Here is a 6,720-nt window from a genome sequence, read left to right on the forward strand (position 1 = left end):
AAAAAGTCGTTCAAATTAAAAATTTGTTTAAACCTGAAGAATGTTCAGTTTTAAAATAGTTCAAACTTGAAAAAATGAAAATAAAAATATGTTCAAATTTGAATAAAGTTCAAACTTCAAAAATTTCAAAATTAAGAATTGTTCAAAAATGTAAAATGTTCAAAATTTGAATTTTTTTAAAAAGTTGACCCAGAAATATGGAAAAACTAGCAAAAAAAAGAAAACTACGGCGGAGGGGCTAGTCGTTGGTGGAGAGGAGAGGCTAGTGCGGCATAAATAGGCGGAGCCAACTCGCCTTTTGAGAATCCGAGGCATCGCATTTATGGCGGCATATGCGCGTGGAGAACCGGTTGCTTCGTCGATAACATGCGACATAGCATATGAGGCATCACATTTACAGCGACGTCTGCGCATGGAGAACCGTTGACTTCATCGGCAACCGGCGGCAAAGCATACGAGACATCGCATTTGAGTCGCTGACATGGCTAGTATGTGGGCATTTTCCTACGTGGCGCGATGCGCCGACGTGCACATTCGTCACCCCGCGCGAAGGGCTGACATGCGGTTGCTGGCGGTTTTATTAGGCTCGAAACGGCGCTGGTGCTTTATTGAGCACGCCGGTGTGAGCCTAATTTTACCGCCGGTCCCGAAGTTACTATTGATGGTGCTATAAGGCTTCCGGGTGAAGATGCTGTAAATATGTACAATTTGCATATTTGCGTCCTCCGGCAACGCTCAGTGTATGCACATGTGTAATCATAACTGCCTCTCTCCCAATATGATTCAGCATAAACTCTCTTTCTGAAGTTGGCATCTTCTGCAATGGTACGATATTGCCTTTCAAGAATTTAAGGGCAATTGGTTGCATGCCGAAAATATCTCCTGTCACCATCCATGTATACATTTTTGAGGAATCAGATACCACATGCTACAGTCGACCATTAATGTTGATGAGAACCTACCTAGTAGCGTGCTACGTACTACTCACCAATCTAGTGCTGCAAGGTACGTAGAGGCCGCGTGGGCATAGTCCGGCCGGTGCTGTTTCTCTTTTGGAAAGACGTGGAAACATATTCCGTCGTGTACATCGTCCACGGTGGTGGTCACATCGAACATAACGTCGCAGATTGCACAGGAATTTGGATTTAGGGTTTAAATTAGCAATGACAGCAGAGGCGACTTAGTATATCCGTCTGCGGAAACGGCACGAAATCAGGAATATTCTAAATAAGATTCCAGATCAGGATGCATAAATTATCTCCATATCTGAAACGATTTTATTAGGGTTATTAGAATCATTATCCGCGATAGGCTATATATACGCTGGTGTGATCAGATGCGAATTCTTCCCTGAAATTTCGTCGTCACCGTTACAATTGCCCTCGAATTCTCGAAAGCGATCGAGAGGATCGATCCGCAAGGAAAATTCCTCGCGGCCTGAAAGTCGCCGAAATTGTAGGCTCTGCGCGTAGGTTTGCAAGATACCTTCCCCTGATCGCTCTCACGCCTAGTATTCTTTTATCCTAGCGAAAGACTTTGACTTGGGAAAACCCCGGCCGGTGCTTATCTCCCCGCCTCGCAACCTCCTCCCACAGTTTCACTCATCATTCTCGTTTTCTTGCTCCGTGCTCCGGTAAAGAGCAGCCAGGGGAAATGGTGAGGCTAGGCGTCCTGGGTGTCGACCACGCCACGGCGGTCGACGACGTGGTGGGGAGCCCCGCCTTGCTGCTGGCCTTGGCGGTCGTGGCCACGGTGGCGGTTGCCGCCGTGGCCGCCTTCGGCTGCGCCGACGGGATGAAGAAGCAGCGCCGGCAGCAGAACAACGGCGTCTACTACTACGGCCAGGGCCAGCCACCGCCGCCTCCCGCCGGCGCGTACGGCTACCCGGCCCAGCAGCCGCCCCAGGGCTACGGCTACCCGCCGCCCCCGGGCTACGCGTACCCGCCGCAGCAGCAGCAGAAGCAGGGGCGCAGCGGCCTTGGCGCCGGTGCTGGGCTCGCGATGGGTGGCGCGGCGGGTCTGGCCACAGGCGTCATCGTCGGCTCGGCGCTGAGCGGCGGAGGTTGCGGCGGTGGGTGCGGCGGCGGGTGCGGAGGTGGCTGCGGCGGTTGACGTGGTCCATGCATCGATAGTGCTGATTGTCCTCATTGGGTTGGTGTGTCGCAGTAGGTAACTAGGCAGTTGAAGAATCAATGCTGTGGATATTATATTTTTACACTTTATTCTACTATTACTACCATGTGATTGATCGGTATGTTCAGCCTGTACATCTAAACTTGTTCGCCAACATGAAATCCAGCATGGCTTTGAGTTTTGAATGTGTTCAGTCTTTCCAAGTCACCACTGAAAAAACAAGGTGCGAGTAGAAGAGCCACGAATTCAGATCTCAGCTAGTGTCCCATGAACAACATTATGGCAGTTTCAGAGTGGACAGGACGACGTTGTGTTGACGGAGGGCGAAGAGAGACCTTCCGTAGGCCGGTTTGGATTGTGTTGACGAACAACCTCCAGAGTCCACGGCAAGATCGAATCCAGCCGAGGCAGGTCGTCGTGTTCTCGTTTCCTACCCGGATTCCAAACTTGCGCATACAAATACACACACTCCCCTCTCGTCCTCGTCAACTCATAATTGCGTGAGATCGAACAGGAAAACCCTCGATCGAAAACTCGAATTCGTCGTTTAGCCAGCAAGATTCCCTTATCGGCACAGAGAGAGGTTTCGAAGCAATGGTGAGGCTCGATGCCCAGACCGCGCACGCCGCCGGCGTCCACGCGTTGCAGGGGAGCCCAGCTCTGATCGTGCTCTTCGCCGTCGCGGTCGTGGCCGTGGCCGCCATCGCCGCGTTAGGGTGCGCCAAGGGGGCCAAGGGCAAGAAGAAGAGCAGCGCCAAGAGCGTGCAGTACTACGGCGGCCAGGGGTACACGGCGGCACCTAAGTACTCGGCGACTAGCGCCGGGAAGAGCACGACCCAAGCATCCAACAACGACTTGGCGACGGGAATGGTTCTCGGCGGGGCGACGACCATGATGATGAGCTCCGCGGCGTCCGCGTGCGGAGGTGGCGGCGGCGGGTGCGGTGGCGGCGGAGGCTGTGGCGGCGGGGGCGGTTGCGGCGGCTGTTAGATGTGCGTGATCATGTTTAGTTGCTACGCTCTTTTTTTTTTTCCTTTTGAAATATTAGTTGCTACGCTCTTGGTTGGTGTCCATAGTGATTAGGCAGGCAAACGCGGATTAGGCAGGCAAACGCGGATTTTGATCTGTGGATATTTTTTCTTCCACGTGTGATCAGCATGTTAATTTCGGATGTAATTATTTACGTGATGACTATTTGTTAAGGAAAATGATCCTATTCCCCCGGGGACGCGCGCGTCGTAACCTCCTGGTGGAGCGTCGTCCAATGGGACTTCCATCGTCAGCTGATATTGCGCCATGTCACCCACTCGCGGACAGGGCATTGCTCCTATCCCGCATTTGCTGCATCCCACCCAGCACCTGGTCGAGACGGCGGTTCGTGTCTGGGGCTCGTGGGCTTCGTGGTGGAGAGGTTGGCGACGGCGGAGCGAATCCGCGCGCCGCCGACGGTTCCTGCCACCGGAGAAGACGACGCGCTCCTCCGCTTCCTCCGGTGAATTGCCTACCTCTTCCTCGTCTAGGACTTCCTCCTCTGCTGCTCTTCCCCCAACCCTAGGTTTTTTTCCGCCGCCTAGAACTCCGCGGTGGCGTTGCAAATCCGGGCACCGCCGATGATTTGCTTTGATGTGCGCCTCCAGTGTTGCTTCCCGCGCGATTAAAACACGTTTTTGTCCAAGTAATTGTTTCGTACCCGTTGAATCCTCACTTTTCCCCTTCATTTTCTAGGACTTCTTCAAGGGAATCGTCGCCGGCCTTCGATTCGAGTCGTTCCGAGGAATTTCTGCCTCTGCAATCATGGCTGTAAGTTCGAGCTCGTTGTCGTGTGGATTTTATACTAGGATATCTAGGCGTTTTTCATGTGGATTTTGTACCCTATGAGCTACCCTGTGTATTTCTAGGGGGATATACGTTTCTATTGCTACCCTGTGTGCTTGCTATTGATGTATAGGTTCATAAAATTAGCTATATTCTAATTATATTGTAAATCCTTTATATTTTTGCTACATTCTCTGTGATAATTGCTATCCAGCTTGCATGCAAATGTTCATGGTTGTGCTACGCCGGTGATGATTTTGTTGTATGCTTGTGCTTCATTTGTCTTTTGCTTTATTAGTTTGCTACATAGGCCATTGTGATTTTAAGTTTTGTTTATCATCTATGTACATGAATTGCTGCGTTATCATTTAAATGTTTTTCTTTTGATTTTTTTTGTGTTCTTCATTTTGAAGATGGGATTGGTCATTGGGTTTCCAAGGATCGTTTTGCTGCAAAGCGTCTGCATGCTCTTGCTGCAGATCTCCATGGTCCCAAGAGACGTATTATTGAAGAGCAGAGTGCATTTAGAGCATTGTTGAATGTATCTCCATTCAACATTCCTAATGCTCTAATAGACTTTGTTGCCTCTCATACTAGCCCTGGTTTGCGGGAGTTCAAGTTCCACAAGAAGAGGATAGTTTTCACAAAAGATATGGTGAGGAAAGTTTTTGGAATTCGATGCGGCGACAGACTTGTTGTTCAGAAGAAAGGTGAGCATCCTGAGCTGCGGCAGATGTACATAGAAGAAGGACAATCAAGACCTTTCATCCATCATGCTGTTAAATTGCTCAAGGCTTGTGATGTTACGGATGACCCTACCATTATCAAAACATGGGATCTTCTATGTTTGGCTACGCTTATTGACCCTGGTTAGCGCAAATCTGCTTAGCCTTGACTATTTGGACTGTATGTTGGACCCTCGGAGGACTCACGAGTTTGCATGGGATGAACACTTGCTTGAGTTAGCAATGCAGGAGGTTACAAAAATAATAGCAAGACAACAGAGGTAGTGGTACCAGGAAATGCTAGGAAACATGAGTTTTGGATCACTGGAAGCCCTTCTAGCTGTACGTTGTTGAACTTTACCCCATGCTCTCTTTTGTTTTTTTGGTTTTTTGCTATTTTTCATGTTTAAATCTTCGCTACCGTAACTGATTTGTTTATGCTTCCATCCTTTCTTTGACAGGTTGTCTACATGGATCACCTGGATTTTCCACCAAACCAACATGTCATTAACTACTCAATTCCTAGAGTATGTTTTGTGACCAGTAGTGATTTCAAGTTTGTTGTACAAAATGATGCTGATAGGAAGATCCTGAATAATAAGACTGTTTTTGGAAGGCGTCCGGTGAGTTACTCATAAGCATATACGTGAGGTTGATGCACCGCTTGGTTTTTTTGTAGTTTTTTCTATAAGATCCTTATTTTCTTCTCTTTTTTGTTGTGTAGTTTCTTGAACTGTCAAACACTCCTTATGGAGTTGCTGCTTTTTCCAACCGTCATCATGTTGAGGAGCTCGTTGAGCAGCTCGTTGAAGAATCCGAAGTGAACCCGTCTGCGTCGCTCAATGAATGGCTTGTGTTTCCTACTAGTCAGGATCTTGAGGTATAGTACATGGTTTTCAGCCTTTTTCCTCTATTATTTTTCATGTAATTGTTGCATTTTTTATATTGTCTTGCTACTTTACATTTAACAATGTTGCTACTATAGTTACTGTTATGTGCTACCATGGTATCATCTGAAAACCCCAGCTTCATTAGCATTTATGTAGCAAACCAATGCTTTTTGCTAACATGGTTTATATTTTTGCTACTTTATTTTAACAATGTTGCTACTACAGTTAATGGTATGTGCTACCATGTTTTCATCTCAAAATCCCCAGTTTTTATAATGAATGCAACAATTGCTCTTTTATACTGCTTCATTAGTATTTTATTAGCTGTATCACCTCCATTTCTTCCTGATGTATGTGTTATGTATCTGTCAACAGGTTCCAGCTGCGTACAAGCATCTGTATGAGAAACACAGGTCTATTTATGGTCGTGATGTTGACACCACTCTCAAGAATTTTGGTGTTGGTTTGAAGCAAATGCATTCGCAGCGCATGGCAGCTTTGCTTATTGACATAGATGCAGCAAAGAAAGAAGGTGATGGTCCTAGTGTGCATTTCCCAACCGGAGGTGGAGTTGAAGATGAAAATATGGACGGTGCTGACGGACATGATGATGAAGGTACTGCCAATCATGCCGATGAAGAAATCTCGGCGGCTGATTCTGAAGAAACAGACAACAACGATTTTGTTGTCGAAGCAAGTGCTACTGACATGGACCCATGCACACTCGTCGTGGATATGCCCCAATCAGCTGTTCTGTTGGATTCTTCTACGGGTGGAGATGTTGCTGGTGAACAGGTTGCTATTGACAGCCCTGTGAGGTCACCTATAAACTCACCATTTGCTCGTATACCGGAGGGTATATCTGTAGAAGCTTGGAATAGAGCCCCTGACCCTCCATCTATGGATCTATTCTCCCAGGATCCAGATGAAGTTGTTGTGTCTGAACATCAAATTACTATTCCTGCAGAAGAAATTACTCCGCCTGCTGATGTTCCTTCTGTAGTGAAGCTAGACGACACATGCATGTTCTTCTTTTGTTGTCTCTGTTCATTATTTTTTGTGTTGTAATTGTAGTTTTTTCAGTTTCGTCTAACTATCTGTTCTTTTTTATTTTTTACTAGCTTCTGAGCAGCCTAAAGCTATGGAGGCTACAACAC

Source organism: Lolium rigidum, chromosome 7 (assembly GCF_022539505.1).
Source record: "Lolium rigidum isolate FL_2022 chromosome 7, APGP_CSIRO_Lrig_0.1, whole genome shotgun sequence".
NCBI classification, from domain to species: domain Eukaryota; kingdom Viridiplantae; phylum Streptophyta; class Magnoliopsida; order Poales; family Poaceae; genus Lolium; species Lolium rigidum.